The sequence below is a fragment of the Falco rusticolus genome, chromosome 9 (assembly GCF_015220075.1).
Source record: "Falco rusticolus isolate bFalRus1 chromosome 9, bFalRus1.pri, whole genome shotgun sequence".
In the NCBI taxonomy this organism is placed as follows: Eukaryota; Metazoa; Chordata; class Aves; order Falconiformes; family Falconidae; genus Falco; species Falco rusticolus.
Window position 1 is genome coordinate 31,961,757 of NC_051195.1, and position 18,836 is coordinate 31,980,592.

Genomic DNA, 18,836 nt, shown 5'->3' on the forward strand with positions numbered 1-18,836 from the left:
TACTCTGTGTGCTCATGAGGTTGCCACTTAACTGGGTATGGAGGTAAATCAATCCATTAACCTATCCCAGCCATGGTCCTAATTAGTTGCATATGTATAATCAGCATGCTCACAGGCATCACATTGGGGAATATCGGGCTGACAGACACAAATTTGTTACTCTGCATCTGCTGCCAGATTTGGGAAGTCTGAGGTTTTTGAAAAATGAATTAGAGCAACAAAACCCAACCAAATTTGCCAACTAACAACATCCCTTGTGAACAGATGGCTGGGGACACCTTTTCTGCAGAAAGCCCCTTTTGACAGGAGACAATAAAAGTTCACAGTTAAAATGAAGTTCTTTCTGAAGTGTGTGGAGGAATGGAGAGCTTTCTCCCCTTTTACTGTGGTTTACATCTGCATCATAAAAGACAAAAATGGAAAGAACCCAGTGCTTTAACACTTGATACTATGCAGATAAATCCTACATTTGGGAGGGCGGTGTTTTTGTATCAAAATCCCATATTTGGCCTGACTGAATCTGCATACTGAAAAGATGGTCCCCAAAACCATTAACCCTGAAAAGTATAGGTGTAGAGGGGTGCAAAGCAAAATTATTCCCTCACCTGTGTTAGAAATTGTTGATTTTGTAGCCTACAGTGATGTTTTGCCTTTGCATCATGATTTCCATCTGAAACCATAATGTAGTGTTCAGCTACAAAAAGAAGTCTGAATTGTTAATAAAGGAACATACACTCATGTGCTCACCAGTGTATGAAAACTACGGTTTTCTTATTTTATGAAGTTTTTATTACATACTTATATTCAGTATGGTAAAAAATATAGCTTTGTTTAGACTCCCAAAAAGTTTTAATCGTGTGCTTTACAAAGTTTAGCTTTGTTGAATTACAACATTAATGCATATTTCAGCTCATGTAGTTTTGGGTTGGTTTGGGTTTTTTTTTTCTTCTTCCCCTGACTGCATGTTGAAAGAAAGAAGTTTGCTTTATGGGCTCACTTATATTTGATTTTCCATAATTATGGGCTATTTTGTGATATTTTCCATGGTGATAAACTGTTTGATGATGTGTGGCCTTTTTTTTCCTTCTCTTTTTATCCCAGTTGGATATTTTACACACTTCAGTTATTATTAGGAGAAAAATATATTCATAGAGGAAGACTCATCAAAATAACTATTAATCTTTCCAGTAAATCTTAACATACTTATTATTAACTAACTGTAAAAGTTGGAAAGTAAGTAAGTAGAAAGTAATAAAAGTAAGGAAGAAAAAATTCTAGGGGAAAAAATTGACTATAAGGAACAGTATTATTCACTGATGACAGGATTCCACAGTACCAGTTTAGATCTGGGGGAATTTTAGCTAGTTTTGAAAATATGGCTTAATTAACTCTGTAACAAAGCCTCAGTGGAAAAATATTGTTTTTCTCATTAAATTAGACAGCAAACAGTTAAAAAAAAAAAAAAAAAAGCAAGAAAAAATGGTATTTTTTTAAAAGATGGATTTAAAAACAAATTTTGGAAGTAAAAAAATTACTGCAATTTCCTTATTTTCACTGAAAATCTCAGGTTAGAAATTAACAGTTTTCCCCAGAGAAATTTACTTTTAGTCAAAAAGCATTTTCTTTTTAAAATGTTTATTATTTAACAGGAGAAAATAATTGCTAGTTAATCTCTGGACTTTCCTTTTGTAAAAATGAAGGGCTGTGAGGGTTATCTGTGCAAAGTTCTGGGACAAAATCCATTCTGTTGCCTCAGAAGGGAAAGGGTTTGTAAGTTAAAGATTTAATAGTGCTCTGGAGAGCAGACTGATACTTAAAAAGTTAACAATACTGCTCTTAGCAGGGACCAGGATTTTTGAATGGTCACTTACCAAGAATAGATCTAATTTTATTCTACAGTTAGAAGCAAATTTATCTGCTGGTTGAGTCACTGCAACTAAGTTCTTCATAACATCGCCCTGTGTTAAAAGAGCATCCAACAAGTAATTTCAACCAGATCTGATCAAAACAGAACATCAGAAGATTGAATCCTGATTACTAAACTTCCTCTGAACTTGGCAGACCTCTATGAAAAGAAATTCTTATTTTCCAATGTGTTTTATAGTGAATTAATAGTCTAGGCTCATACTGATGCCACAGAAATGTCAACAATAATGAAATGCTGTCTAGAGCTGTCTGTAACTAAACTATCCAATAACTTTATAGATGCTCCATTATAGAGCTAAATTTTGCAATAAATTCTAACTTTGCAGACATTCATTCAGTACTTCTGCTGACTAGAAAAGGGTATTGTTTCTTCTCAGAACCTCCTAGATGTACCAGAGTAGAAATACATATCCTGTTAAAAAGGACAGAGAAGTAAATCGCCACAATGAGCAGTTGATCCTTCAGATCACTCGACGCAGAAATACACTCAACCATACCTTTCACTGTGCAGCTGAAACAAATATTAGTGAAAGCTTATCTCCTGCCCAAGGCTGGGAACACTGTGAGAGCAAACCATGTCAAGACACTCAGGTTAATGTGCACAGCTAGCAATGTGGAGATGCAGGACCTAATCCCTTTCTGTCCTTATTGAGGAGAAATTTATTCTGGGCACCCACCTGATGGTCTCAGCCAGCTGATTGTCAGGTCAGCCTCCTGCAGTCGGTTATTCAGATGAAGAGGGGCAGCTCTGGCAGTGAAAAACAGTGAATAAAATCTCTTTTGTTCTCACTTGTCTGAAATACCACCTGACTTGAGGGAACTTTTGTCCAATTGTTACATTTCAACAAAAGCAATCAGTTTCAGTGAATCAAATTTTTTTCCCAATAAAGCACACATTGTAGAGAATCTGATTTATACACTGAAGGTTTGCAGAATCCAGCCTGTGCAATGCTGCTTCTGTTCAAATATCAAAACATTTTATAAAAAGTACATTGGGGAATCGATGTTTTGTTATTAGAAGTGGAGGAGTGGTGGGTTAGGAACAGAAAGAAGTCTTGCCAACAGACAGCAGTGGAGCTCACAGACCAAACCAGGAGTCCTGCCTCCTAGTTTGTTGCATCAGTAGAGTTGTACGAAACCCTATATTGTTCTCTCCGTTCCTCTATTGTGTGAGTGGCCAAGAGACTTTTGAAAGGTTTGTAAAGCATTAGAATATATTCTTGCATAGAGAGCCTGTCGACCAATTTTTTCTCTGGAGAGATTTTGGTTATTTTTGGCTGAGTAAAATTCAGTCTTAGAATAAAGCACTCTCACAGATTGGTTTGGTTCTGTTCTAATAGTCTGTTTGACAAAATAAAACTCAGTGTTCATGTCACTTGATCTGACAAGATGCCTCCTTTGGTATCAACTTTTAAGTGCCACTAAATTACAAAAGGGCTTAACCAGCTTTTCATTTTCCACAGGTAAGGAGCATGATGGGGCATGAGGAAGCGTTTGATGTTTCTCAGTCATTAATGAAATCCCCAATGCTCTGACATCCCCAATTAGTATACTCATCTGTTACCTCTGCTTTGTTCAGTAATGCTGATCTATTGCACAAAGAGAACCAAGGTAAACCAGTTCCTGATTAAGTAATATTGTTTTTACACAGAAAGGAGGGTGCAGGGGGGGAATAAAAAGGAAACAAACAGGAATATTAGGATTACTGATTTAGCTAATTAGAATCTTTAATTGTTTGTCAGTGCACAGCTTCAGGCAGTTTTCCAAATCAAGCCCTGGATGTGGGACAGAACTCTTGCCAGTCATTCCAGAGGCCCTAAGACAGCTGGAAGCCACAGTTAGGCTTAACGTGGGAGAAGGTGACACCTGTGAACAGCACCCCTTAGTTCTCCCACATCCTTCAGAATATGTTCTTCAAATCTTGAATCTTAGGAAACAATTAAGTCTCTAAAACTTACAATGGTGGGGAAACAAATGGACGTTCCTTCTTTACTGTAGCAAAGATGAATGGACTTGTTAGAATTTTTCTAGAAGATGCTTGTTTTAACCTGGGAATTTGCTTTTTGACTCCAGATGAAAAACTGTCAATCCAAACCCATCTTGAATGCTGAGGCCATGTAAAGTAAGTGAAAGAACAGTTCTATTTATGTTAATTTCTCAGCTCCTAGATTTACTTTTATTTCTTTTCTTTGCTGTCTCCTTATAGGTGGTGCCTTCAGATTCTGATGTAGGATTAAATAAAAAACAAAACAAACAAACAAAAAAACCCACAAACCCCCAAGAATTAGAAAACCTTTTAACTAAGATTTATATGGTGTTAACAAGCATCAATACATTTGACAGGCTCAATATAAGGGCATCCATTTTTGGCTTACATTCATGAATCAGCCCCATAGCTTCTGGCTCTGAACTTCTGCCTAGTAGTAAATTTAGCAGTTCAATTTGAAATAGATGTTTTTTTTTGAAAGGGTCTGTAAACCACAGTGATATCTAAACTGAGAAAGCAAATCCTTCTTTGCAATGAATAATTGCCTAAGTGATACTAAAACAAATATATGCTTGACTTGCAATTCTCAGCCTAATACAGTATTGTTGGGAGAACTGCCAATAATGCAAATAATGTAAATTACAATGAGGAGAACCTCTGTGTTATGAACCAGGTTTGGAACAAAGCTAGTGAACTTATTTCACTCAATTCTGGTGATAAATACTTGAGTTCATTATTAAGCTTCACTGGCAACCAGCATCAAATCAATGGTGTAATCAAGGGTAAATGCAGAAGAATGCAGCTTGCCCATGTTTAATTTTAGCAATACATAGAGGAGATAGAGCTTCTCATTGCTTGTTTAGGAGCAACAGATTTGTAGGTTACCTCACTTTTTCATCAACCACTTCACTACTACTGCAGTGAAATGTATTTTTGTAACACTTTTGCATAGCTACCCAGATCTTAAGTGTAAAACATGGGCTAACTATCAAGGTTCGCTTTTCAATGAATGGGAATAAGTTCCTCTCAACTTAGACATTTATTTTAGGATAGGTCAGCCTACAGGGGTTCTTCACCTTACAATTGCTCTAGAATAGATGATTGCTTTTATTGATGTAAGACTTCGTATGTTGTGGTAAACCTGTGTTGTCAAACTATTTCTTGTTTTGAGAAGAAACAATTTTCATACTAGTACAATAATACCAAAAAAATTGGAACTACTCTGGAGTAGAATATGAGTCATTGTGTTCAAAATTAATGTTGCTTAAATCAGAGACAGGCAACATTATTCTCAAATTTCAGAAGCCTTGCCTTGTCCCAGTGGGGATTTTATACCAACTTACGTGAAGCAGTAAGTGTAAAGCTTATCAGGAACCCATGTATATTTACACTTAACTTTTAATGTTCTGTGCATAATAGGGAAGTCTTCATGCTGGACTGAGCAAGATGGTATCACATAAGTGACTTCCTGTTCCATGTCCTTCCTCCAGCAATCATACGCGTGAGTAGTTACCTGCTTTAATTATCTTTTGATTTAGAAATAGAGCTTGTGTTCTGATTATCCAGTTAGTTCTTAACAGTTGTCTCTGTTAATGACAGCATTTTTCCCTGAAAGATTTTAATTGGTCAAGCTAAAAAACAGGATGAAAAGGGGGGAAAGATGTCAATGTTTTTTTAGAGTTGCTGAATAATTTGCCTTGGAAGAGACCTTTGGAAGTCTCGGTTCTAAGCTCCCACTCAAAGTTAGAAAAGCTTGCTTGGGGCATTGTTTAGCTAAATTCCAAAAACCCACCTGAATGGATAGTCCAGAGCCTCTTGGGCAGTCTGGTCCAGGGCTACTGCCATGGTAGATTTTCTGTTTCCCTCTGTGAAATTCCCTTTGCTGCAACTTGTGGCTGCTCTCTCTTGTTCTTCCCCTGCACTCTGAAGTCTGGCTTCTGCTTCTGCTGAAAGGAATGACTGTCCAATTCATGCTGAAAGCAACAGCTAGCTCTCCTGTTAGTCTTCCCTGGCGCAGGTTTGACAGACCCCTTTCTCTCTCCTGGACTTGCATCAGTATGTTCATGTCTCACTTGCATGGGTGGCCCAAAACCAGATACTACTCCAGAGGCCAACTTAACCAAGTGCCAAGTAGTAGGATTAATTAATTCCTTAGATCTGCTATTTATGCTCTCTTTAACACAGACCAGTACTCAGCCTTCATTGCTATAAGGATGCTCTGCTGACACACGTTCAATTTGTTGTGCACCAGCATCTGTGTGTGCTTTTCTGCAGAACTTGTTCCCTGTGCAGTCAGTGCCCTGCTTATGCTGTTGCATGGACTTATTCTCTCCTGGGTGCAGGACTTGCATTTGAAATTTTTTAACTTCCTGAAATTCCCATTTGGAATGGGAACTTTCCAAACTTTCCCAGCTTGCCAAGGTCTCTCTGAACAACAACCCTACCCTCCAAGCTACCAACAGCTCCCTCTCCCCTGCCTTATGAGATGTCACTTGTGACTTGTCTGAGGGTGTGCTCTCTTCTGTACAAGCAAGTTGTCAGTGAAGATGTTAAACAGTATTGGTCCACGACACCTGAGGAACAATATCACTCTTAGCTGGGCATCATTTAGGCTTCAGACTGTTAAGTTGTTTGAACGGTCCAGCCAGTTTTGCACCCACTTTGTAGTCCACCCATCCAGCCCCTATTTCCCCAGTTTGGCTACAGGGAAGCAAGTTGAGATGAACTATATTCACGAGTCTCCCCTTGTCTACAGTGTTAGTTACCTTCTCATAGACAATTCTCCATCATTGGGGTGTGAAAGAGAGAGGTGTGAAGAGTATTTTCTGTTAGGAGGGTTTGCACACACAGAACAACTCTAGCTTCTGTTTTCCCTATTATTAAAAGAAAGCCACAGCCTTTTGCTGAATATGTGACAACCTCCACATGTGAAGGTTTTAATCAGGCCATTATTTACATTACAGACAGCCCAGAGCAATTCACAGTAAGTGACAAAAGGTAGCTCAGGACTGTGAAATCTAAGCTCCTTTGTGAATATGACCCAAAGAGACTTCTGAAAGCCCTAGTCTGGGTCTGTAACCTATCATTAGAAACAACTCTGCTGCTGGAGGTGAGAGGAGCAAAATGTAAGTCCCTTTGCCTCACTGATCAGTAAAGAGCCTGTGCTACTACCAGGGCCCTAGGCACATTAAAGTACAAGTCCTTTGTCAGTCTAAAATGTCCCCTGCAGTTTTACCTAAAGATCTGTCTACTTTTAGACTGCAATACTACGCTGTTGGAGATTGCTTGATTCCTGTGGGTTCAAAGCATTAGCATTCTGGGGAGCAGGGAGCAAGTGGGAAGGAACACATTCTTGGTACGTTATAAATGTTTATCTCTGATCACACGGTTTTAACTATCCTTCAGAAAACAAACAAACAGAAAAGCCCTGATTCTAATTGCAGCTAATTTGCTACAAAATGAATGCTTTATGGTCATTGCTTTCATGTGAATTAGTCAAATTTTACAATATTTAAGGGTTATCTGACCCAAGGAATCTCTTAATAAAGCTGTTGAGTAACTAAAAAGAGCATACCACAGCATAATAAATGATGAGGGCAAATACAGCATAAACCAGCTCTTAAGTCTAACATGTACTTTGAAGCTTTAAAAGAGAGGAATTCCCCAGAGCAGTGACCTGTCTGCCTTCACCACCCAATGGGAAATGAGTTGTTTCTTGTATGCAGGGTGAAAGACCCATTTCCCCCACTGCTTCTTTGGAGGAAAAGGAAATGTTTGTGCCTTGCCAGGCAAAGGTTTCCTCAGGAGTTTATTGCTGTGCTCAGTCCAGGAAAAAGTGCACAACCAACTCAATGTGATCAGCCCACTGGAAGAAAACAGTGAGACAGGTCACCTCAGTCTGACTGAAAGGCTTAGAGCAGGGTGTCCATGAATTCTGGGAGATGGGGTTGCCTCTTGGTTTTCTCTGACACCCCATTAGGGAAGAAAAAGAGGCCGTGGCTGACAGTGTTACAAACCCTTTCATAACAACTCTGCCTTCCCCACCAGTCTCTAGTCCTGACTTACTGCTCCTGTTTGCCTCTTCCAAAGGCCCTGGCTCATCATTTTGTACCACTTTCTTGATACCACACCAGTCAGGCAGATAGGAGACATATCCATGTGCCTGAGATGACCCCTGTCCTTCTTTGAAGAGGTTGCAAAGGCTGCTGAGCTAGTAGGGCACTTTCCTTTCTTCACTCTGACTGCAAAAGCCTTCTCTAGTTCTTTCACCTGCTGACTCCACCCTTTGAAGGCTCTTGCTCAGTCACTTATTTTACAACAGATTAGGAGGGGAAAAAAGACTTTTCAGATCATCTTCCCAGTGGAGCAGGTGCTAGGGGATTTTGTAATAATACTTTGAATTTATATGGTCCTTCTCATCCAAGAAGCTCTGAAGGACTTTAAGGTTCATTAAGTCTCCTTATCCACCAGCATTATTATCCCCTCTTAGAGATAACAGCACCAAGTCTTAGTGCAACTGCACTTCATCTGCAGATAAATGAATGGCCAGGACTAGGAATGGGGGTATCTCGCCTCCCATTCTTCAGTAGTAACCACAAGGAAACATGGCTTTGCCAAAGCCTCTCGATGTGGTGATCTATATTTTACATAGCTTTTGCATAACACTATGTGATTTATTTTAATGCAAATGTTTGTGTGAAAGGTGCATAGTTTTCCATGATCAAAGGAAATATATGATATTCTGAAGGCCAAAGCAATTGAATATTAAATTATATTAACAGTTTCTATTTATATTGTACATAATGATAAGACTTTAGAATGTAAGATAATTGGATAAATTATCTGCTTTTCCATGCTCCATATTTCAAGTTTTAAACTGCAAAATCTACAGAAAGGCATAGTTGGGGGGAAAAGAACATGCTTGTAGCTCAGTGCCAGAGACATAACGTCAACCACACTCCTGACGGGGATTACTCAATCATGGTAATCCATGTGTGCTTAGACAGCTGTTGATGCTTGACAAAATTGACAGTAACCACAGAAGGTCTCTTCATTATGATATACAACACTGCATGGGTAGGAAAGTGAATATTCTAGGAAGCTCATGATGAAAGGGAAGTATAAATGTCCTGCACAGTCTTGCTTTATAAGCACAAACCAACAGGCTGGAGGCTACTTGCTATTCCAAAGTTTGCCATGGATTTATAGTTTGACCTTGGGAATGGCACTTGTTTCCTTTCCTACATTTTTCATTTAAAAAAAAAAAAAAGTTAATCAGAACCAGATGAAATCATAATATGATTGAAAGGCAGAAAACAGCCTATTCCCTGTCATACCACCCAAAGTGTATGCTGTCTTGAGTAGCTGGAAAGGGGCAGAAATAGCACAGACCTTCTCTCTCATTGTATAAGTTTGTGTTGCCTGGTTTGAAACAGCAGCATCCTCAGTTCCCAGCCACCCACCACTTCTGCAACCATAAATATCCAAAATGATGCATTTTCTAGGGTGAATGAAGTCTTGCACAAATAGAAATGGCTCTTCAGACTTTCAGGGAGATAGTGACTCATGAACAGGTGTCAAGGCTATTCCTCTGGTAAAGCTCACCACTGAATCTACCCTGAAATTTTCTGAGGAAGCAAGAGAATCTGCCTGGTCCTGCTCAGGCCTCACTATGGTGTGATCTACAGCTATCATCCACCCTACCCTGGCTTAGCTGCAAAAGCAGGTGCTGCTCTCTGTGCAATACCACATTCTGTGCATGTTCCCTTGTTCCCTACAAATCACTTCGGGTGAGCCAACAGCCATTTTAGCCTTTCAAAGCAGCTTGTTTTTATTCCTCAAGAAAGAGTTTATAGCTAGGATTTAATAAGCCTGTAGTGCTTTATATTTTGGCAAAAAAAATTATCAAAAAAAAATCACATTCTGCCTGACACAAGCTATGTAAACAAGGGCAGTGATTATATATTCGAGTGATGGAAAGAATGTGATGTTTATACAATAGGATAATAGACAGAATATTTCTGATTCAATTGGTGATTATTTGCCATAACCAATGGAATTTTTATTTTAGTACAATAGGCTTTGACATTTTCACCCTGAAGTAATAGTGTTCACAAATCTGGTATCTCGCCAGTCTATCTACTGGGTATTCTAGCCTAATATTTTCATGCTGTGCAGCAATTAATTTTCGGAGGCTGTAATGTATGTTGGTTTTTTTCAGAATTTCATTCTTTATATTCCTTTCACACCATTTTTCAGCACAATTGAAACTGAACTCTGTTGGTATTAAAAGTAGTGCAAGATAATCTTTCTTAGCCAAAGCTGGAAATCTGGCTTTCATCTTCTTTAAATCACAACGATGATGGTAGCTACACATACCAAAAATGGACATGCAATAATAATATTTTTGCTTCTTTCCTGTCACTTCCTTATTTTTCCATGTCTCTCTTCATTTCTTCCATCTCTTCTGTTTTTGAAATATTATCTTCTCCTTTATTCAGTCCTTACCTAAAAGAAATAAACCACTTCATTCTACCCTCCCTTTTTTCCTCCCACAACTCACCTTTACTCTCTACCAATAAAATGTAAAATGTCAGGCTTGGTAGGAGCCTAAATACAGAGAGAGACAGGACTGCCCGGAGCCTTTAAATAGAATCTTTCTTCCACATGTAACCAGAATGTGGATTAATGAAGGACTATGCACTGCAAGTTTTGGTTGTTTGGGTTTTGTTTTTGTTTTTTTCTTCTTTACAGACAACAAAAAAGAAATCAAAGTCTTCATTATGGGTATGTCAGTCAGACAAATCCAGTAAAACACCTGACAGACAGATCACACAAGTAAAGCAGCTACCTGCTCTCTTTGCTGTCTAATGAACCTGGAAGGAGTTGAGGAAACTGCACAAGCAGCCAAGAAATTACTAGAATGTCTAAACGCATTTTGTCTAACCACAGAGGTGACGAAGCCTCCGTAAACTTGCAAATTTGAAGTTAGAGGAGAGAAATATTCTGAGGAAAATCACATTAATGATGCAGAATATTCACTCAGTGAAGTATAACTGTCTGCTGATTCTTTTATATTGTCTGAAGTATTTAAAATTACATAGGACAAAACAGCAGACTTCTGCCACGTCTTCCAGGTAACTAATATTAGAGACCAAGAGCACTTCCAACCAAAGAGTTTTTCTTACCAGCTTGTCACTACTAATGCTGTAGGTCAGAGACCTTGTATGACCTGAAGCAACCCTCCTTTTGCTCAGGACATTTCCTATTGTTTTTTAATCCCATTATAAGTCTCTGTGTGGCCTCTGTAATGGATTTTGTTTTGTTTTGTTGTTTTTTTTACTCTTCCCTTCCATACTAACAGGAGGATTGCAAAGGTATATTATCTGTGATATCTATAAGAAAGCAATAGGCCAGGACCCAGCACAAATGGCTTCTGTTTCTTATCTCTTCATTGTTTCTTTCCCTTTTCATACAGAAAACCATTAAGGGATAGAATAGATGAGGAAGCTGCATCACTCTGTCTGGCTTGGTCCACACACAAAATTCAGAGCTATTGTGTGTACAAATCCCAGCTTTTCCGGTAGGAATATTTAGACCAAAAATGCAGAATGCAGAAAAAAAATCTGTATACTAAAGAATGTAAGTTAGTACTGTGGATTTAGTTTGATGCTTCTGGAGGACAATTGCCTTAAACTTTGTAATGAGTAAGGAGTTACTCTTACCAGTAAGGAAAGTATTATTGCTGCTTCCCATAGATGAGAAAAGTGACTGTCGATGTAGGCATTAACAAAGGCTGCTCTCACAAGGATAGTATTTATCTGTTTTATTGCCCAGAGCATAACCTAGGACTGGTTTCCAGGATGACTCTTTTAGGGAGTTTCTATCTTCCTTTTGACAAAGGAAAGTGTATAGGAGAGATTCTGTGAGTAACCTAAGATAAGATTTCATTGCCTGGCTCTGTTCCTAGATTTCCAGGATGACAATTGACAGGGTGTATCCAGAAGCTAACTTTAATTAAGGAAAGCAAACAGAAAGAAAGTGTTATCAGACGTGGGTGAACAATATGGTGTTCTTCCTCCAAAGAACTTTGCAAAAACTGAAGAAAGTGTTTTTGCTAATGTTTCCAAGGAAAACTTGGGAACTCAAAACTTTAACCTAGTTTTTTAGGTTACAAAAAACCTTAAAGAATTTTAGGTTGCCAAAAATAACATGATAACATTAAAATGTTTTCTCAAATGTAGATTTTGCACGGTTCATATCCTCTTATGATTATTATTAATTTTAAAGTACTAAATCAGACTTTGCATTCATCTTTCAAAAAAGAACCCCAAAACTTTCTAATAGAAAGACTATGTATGGCTTTTTTTTTCTTTCATGTCTGTGTTTTAAATTAAGGACAAAACAGGGGTGGGAGAGGTCCCCTAAGGTTAAGCTCACTCTACTATGTGGCTAAATCTGTTCATCTGACATGTCAGAGAATTTATGTCACTTCATTTTAAATAGCAGAAGTAAGGCTGTTAAAAATCAGTATTACTTAGTCATACAATGTGCCAATGTGCATATTACTTGTTCTTTTACTGGCTACAAGATAATATCCTATTATTGCTACCATCTGCTAATTTGCTGCTAATTAATAGGTTGATAGACTCTGAAGCCGGGGGGACCATTAGCTCATCTAGTAAGACCACAGCAGTCTTAACACATCTCACCCATGCTACCAGAACTTGTGTGTGACAGTCTCTGGCAGCAGCAACCACATCTAGAAATGGAAATCCTCCTGGTTCTTTTATATTTATTCCAGTATATTACCATCATCAGTGTAAGATATTTAGACCTTTATTCTCACTGAACATGTTTTCAGCTATTAGTTGTTCTCCACCAAAGCAACGAGCTTTTTATTATCTGGTATTTTCTTCTCACAAGATTGTTTGCTTATTGTAAACAAGGTACCTCTGCATTGTACATTTCATGAGCTAAATAGACTGCTCCTATTGACTGTCTGAATGCAAGATTTCTCATTCATCTCTCAAATTATTTCCTATACTCTCCTCACAATTTTATTAACTTTTTTTTTGTTTGTTTTAAAGAAGAAAAAAAAAGCAGAGATGCTAGAACATCTGGAAGGTTTTACTAGGTACAGGATTTAAACCAATTCTTATGTCTCCATCTCACAGAAATGTCACCTAGACAATTTATTGAATTTGTTAGAGGGATATGCTGGATTACCACATTGCTTTGCCTCCCCTGTACCCGTTATTCAATCTGTTAAGCGGTATCTTCATTCAGAAGGTTATTTGAAACAAAGAAAGGTGATATACACTGCACTTCAAATGGCTCTATCTTTTCACAAGAACACGCAGATAATCATTCCTTTGTGCTTTCCCAAAGGAAGAGTTTCTTCCGTTTTAGTGTGTGGCTAAGAGATGATAAAAGAGGAGGTACAACCCTGGAAGCAGACTGGCATAAGCTCAACTCAGTAACCATGGCTCCCACAGTTCTTGCTCAAAGATGCTTGATTTGGCACTCTGATGTCTTAAACCATTATTGTATCTTCCAGCAAAGGTAATCTTTTCATTTTCTATGAAAGTGGCCTTGAGGAGACCCCAAGTGATTTCCCTTTCTTCCTTCATGTTATCACTTCTCACATCATACCATCTCTGGTTCATTTTATTTATTTATGTGTATTTTTTGGAAGAGTTTTAGGTTCGCATATGGCAAGTTACACATTATTATATACCTGATAGTATGTACACTTGAGACAGAAGAGTAAGAAACGAGGCAGAAAAGTAAATTCTTTTATAGCTTCTTTCCTACAACTGTTACTTTCTTTCCTCTGTCCTCACGTCATGTGGAGGGAGGTACCACCAAAGGTACTTATCTGTTTTGTGTACATTATTCTCATGAGGTAAACATCACAATATCACCACCTAGGTGAACTAAAACACTGTGCTGGGGATGCAGTGCTGGAATGACATAAACAAAATATATAAAAAAAAGGTACATTCAGCAACACAGTATAGACAGGATGACTACATTCTCTTTAAGTTTTGGGGAGCTGCTGTCCTAACCCAGCTGGACACTGCATGTTCTAAAAAATCTGTAGATATTGTCAGCTTTGTATATTAAGGAAGTTTTCATCACATAAGAAATTAAGCAACAAAGCTAAACCACTGAATGTTTCATTATAGTTCCTTCACAGCTTCTCAGTTCCCCATTTAGATTTTCTTCAGTCATGGAGGAACAGGTTCCTTCCTCTTCAGAAAATACAATGAAATAGCTATCAGCAATTTAACAAATCCCATAAGATCCTCCCTGAAGAAGAAATACATGCTCTAGAATACCCAGATGCACAGGGTTAGCCTATTAATATGCTTTTATGTAGATGGTTTTATTTCTTCAGCCTCTGGCTTTGCCATATAAAAATATTTATCACTGTTCTGTCTTCTGGAGCCATCTCGTAAGCTGAGATTCATGTAATCTAAAATATATCTGTTAATTCTGGAAGTACTAAAGCTTTAATAGACACCTGCTGAGTAAAGGGGTGTACGGTAACTACCATGGTATGGTGATCTTAGCTGACAGAGTTTTAATAAGTTCGACTGTCAGTACTATGGGTTCAGATCAGTGGAGCTAAACAGCTGGTTTCCTTTGGGCTCACATGGGTTAGCCTCAGCTATGTGTTTCTGTTGTTTGAAATAGAAACAGTAAATATGGTACCACAGACATTGCTGGGGATAGCAAAACATGAAATATTAATTGCATCGTGTGCAGTCATTACCAGGATAAACAGGCAAGAGCATTTCCCAATCCACTAGGTATTTTACTAAGCCATGAGATACATCTTTTGTCCCAGTTTGAGACAGCAAGTCCCCATATTCCTGTTTCCTGAGATACAGTGGTGCAGTGATTCGCTGGCTTCATGCCAGGAGCTAATAGCAAAACCAGGAATTGTATTTAAATCTTTTGTACCCAGCTAAGTTACTTATTTTAATAAAAAGTACTTCTTGCTGGTTCATGGAGACCTAAGAACAGTCCTGAAGATGCATGATACATAATTTAAAGACAATTCTAAGTGATGTGAATTGTCCCATATACCTAGACTGTTGGATCTAGCCCCCTATCCAATCAAAGGAGAAGATGTGGGTCAATTAGAGACAGTTGAGTCTATTATTTATGGATGTTCCCTCTTTGAGCTATGATTAGAACTGTTCTTTTCCAATATTTTAGACAAACTTGAATCATCCTTGCCTCTTTCCATGATAAAGAAAACATCCATTATTGGAGCACCACAGTCTGATAGTTCTGTCAGAGAAAAAGACTACTCAGCTATGAGCAGTGTTTTTGAGAGATGGAATAGCCTACCAGGAGGAAGGTAAGTGTCCTGCATGCAAAACAGGGGCTTTCAAAAGGAAGGAGTTATATGTACTATTTTAATGTATATTATTCCTTTTACTTGCGAATAAGGCAAAATGGGTCAGGGATGTGATGTCCAGGGAAGCCTTAGGTGCAGTGACAGTGTAGTTTTAGATCCTGATGGAAGAGAGGAAAGCAGATAACAACACAAAGACCCTGGATACCAGGTAAGCAGACCTGGGTGTCATCAGCAAATGGGTACACAGGTTCTATTACTTTTGCCCAGTTTATCAGACTGCCCAGAGACACTGAACTTTCTGTCTTTGGACAGTTGTAAGACTGGACAGGACAAGGCTATGAGTATCTGCATCTAACTTTGCAGTTACCTCTGCTTTAAACAGAGGGCTTGGTTATAGACCTCCAGAAATCCCTTCCAACCTAAATTATTCTGTAATTTATGCTATAATATTTTACATTTCTTTCTTTACTTGCACTAACTGTTCTGACTTTTCAGGTCCCAAATAAAGGACCACCATCACTTTTTCTGTTTATACACATACTGTGAAAATACTCGCATATAATTTGTCATATGACATATTGACTCAATTGTTCAATGCATCACACTGCTGGACTGCATGTCTGCTTGCTTTTCCAAATCAGTTCTGTGCAATGCCTACCTATGATAAACTGCTCTTAGCTGCAGTGCTCAACAGATAACATCACCACGGTTGTGAATTAAAGTCTTGTAGTAAAAAGAATGAATCTATGAATTTTGTTTCAGTGAACCAAAATGGATTTTTATATTGGTTGCCTAAAGGGTTTATATATTCACTCTTTGGAGATGAATTGTCATTCTATTTTACCATCCTCTCTAATAATTATTTTCAATTAATTGATCAACTACAATGAGATAGGACAAAAGGTCAAATGGTAGAGATCTCAAAGATGAAATTACTACAAGTATTATGAAAGCTGGTAGCTCAGAAAGTATCCTCAGCTGAGGAAGTGCTGCCATATGATTTTGCGTTTTACTAGAAACCAGAAAATATGTGTAGGAGAGAGCTGTGTGAGTCCCAGCATGGAGAAAGCTTTACCTGGAGCTCACTGCTAGATAGCAGAGAATGCAACCACAAGACAAATCCACTAGGAGATCCACCTTTCCTAATTCTTTTGCACCCTGTGCAGCTCGTTTTGAAAGCCAGTGCTAAGGATGCATTGTTGTATACTGTATAGCTAGTTTTTATGGTGTTCATGCGTTGTGATTATAGAAGTAGGGCAAGTTCTGGCCTGCCAGTGAAGCATTATGATGTGTTATATAATTGTTCAGCCCTTATGAGAAAGAAGGAGAGGACCTTTTATTGGCATTTGACCTACTAAAGTTACAAAGCAGTTACAAGTACACATTGGGTAAAATTTTATTTTTAAACACAGGTTCTGTGAGTTCCTAGTCTTGGTCTTGGTGACTCTTTTCCACCACAGCAGCTCTCAATTTCGATTTCCATAAACTCCACAATGTTACAGACTGGAGTGGGTACTGATACTGAAAATGGAGAATTTACATAGGCAATAGTTGCTGGCATTTGAGTATAGAAGTATCCAGAATTTACTTCAATGAATCCTGTTCCTGAGAAAATGATTCCTTCTCCTGTTAGGGACAAAGTTTTTGCATGTAGCTTAGCAAATCTTGACTCTGTCAGTAAAAAAAAAACAAAACCAAAACCAAAAAACTATATGCATATACATATAAATAGATAAATATATATATTAACAATTTATTCTCTCCTGTGAGTAGGAAATAACAAATGCAGACACAGGGGAAAGGTGCTAAATTGTTTTTATTGCATTTCTTTTAAATATACAGTATGCCAGTTCAGCTCCCAGAGGCATTAAGCGAAACAGCCCAAAAGCAACATAAACAAATTCAAGCACAAATAATAACAAATTCAACACTCGCAAACACCCCTCAGTAACTTGACTTCTATTTCCAAGTCAGGGTTGTGCCTATGGAACCTAATATTTGAAAATGAATTTGTAGGCTCCTTGTATTTTTATCTTTCTGGGTATAGCATCTCAAGATTTATTTTATTTTATTTTTTGACAGCCAGAAGAAGAGTTTTGTAATTATTTGTTGTTTGGTATTTCTTTTCTGTGTAGTATCTAAAGAAAATGTTGAAACTGTTGAATGGAATCCAGAAAATAAAAGAAAACCTATTATGGCTGCAAGGTTCAATAACAATAATTAAGGACCTTATTGCTGAGTTGTCATTGTTTTCTTGTATTGAATGTTTATGTCATATACTTTGTCTCTGTAGTACCTATCACCTCTGTGGGGAAACAACAAATCTATTTAAGTAATACCAAAAAAACAAAGGTAGAAAAAGGTATTTATGACTAGATTTCTCAGATGGCCTAAAAAAGGCTCATTATTTCCCACCAAAGCCAGTAACGACTTCCCATGCTCTACCGGGCACATGGAACAGGCCCTATGGAAGTTCCCAAAATTATTATAATTAATATCAGAAGATCAGATTCTTTAAACACCCTGAAAAAATCTGGTCTTTCTGCAGGTCTTGCTGGTCTGGCTTTGAAAGAAAATCATTACCAGCTTTATCCAAAAGGTGGCCTTCCACTGCAGCCTGGAATAACCTTCTATCTGCTCCAAAAGGCAGCTCCTGGCACTTGTTCTGCTGCTGAGGTCTCTGGGTTGTCATTTTCTGGAGTAGATTAGTCAGTAGGTTGTGTGCTGATTTGTATATAATAATATACAAAATAGATGGCTCAAACCTTGAAAGAAATAGAGACAGACATATACATTAGTGGAAATGGGGAAAAAACTCAGTATGTGTTTTTCAATAGTGAATTGAAATCAGACAAACCTGATATCTTACTGTTATTTTTAATAAGAACTGTTTTCTTGGTTTTGTATGCTTGTTTTTTAAATAGATATGGGATACATTGTGGCTGTAATATACCTGTACCACTGTAAAGGATCTGATGCCCTGAAATTCCTTGTTACCCTAGAAAGGAATATTACAAATTCAAAAATATTTAAAAGGGTAAAAATACTTAATGTGAATATGTATGGATGTGGCACATAGGAAAGCTGTCAGACTGGAGAGAGGCTAGGAGAAAAAGCACTAAAGGACTAGTCTTTTTTTGTGTTGTCTTTAACAACCTGGGGACAAAGTCATGCCATATCTGACACCAGAAGCAGTCAGTCATGATGCAGATGCCGTGGGAAATGCAAAGCTGGGGACAGAGATAGGTCCATTTTCTGCCTAGAACCAAATATGTACAGGTTTTCCATGCCTGTTCTCCTGGCTTAGGATAGGAAGAGCTGTAACAAATTGCAGGGAAAGGAAAGGTAAGGAGATTGAAACTGTTGGTGTGGATATTTATTCCGTAACATGCTGGAGGTTTCATTGTATACAGTCCAATGAAGACATACTGCAGAGATACTGCCTTGCAGGTTTAAAAAGGAGTGGCTGAAAAGAGGTTCAAATCAACCAGTGGCTACATTAGGAGACTGGGATATGAGAAAGCCAAGTTTAGTTTCATTCTGGGCATC

General features: G+C 38.1%; 1 long non-coding RNA gene across 1 annotated transcript; it reads left to right on the top strand.

Moving 5' to 3' along the window:
• Nucleotides 1–3,996: 3,996 nt before the first annotated feature.
• On the top strand, nt 3,997–15,281 carry LOC119153160. Its single transcript, XR_005106081.1, has 3 exons — nt 3,997–4,048; nt 5,333–5,414; nt 15,143–15,281. It is a non-coding gene; the product is annotated as an uncharacterized LOC119153160 (long non-coding RNA).
• The last annotated feature ends 3,555 nt before the right edge of the window (nt 15,282–18,836 follow it).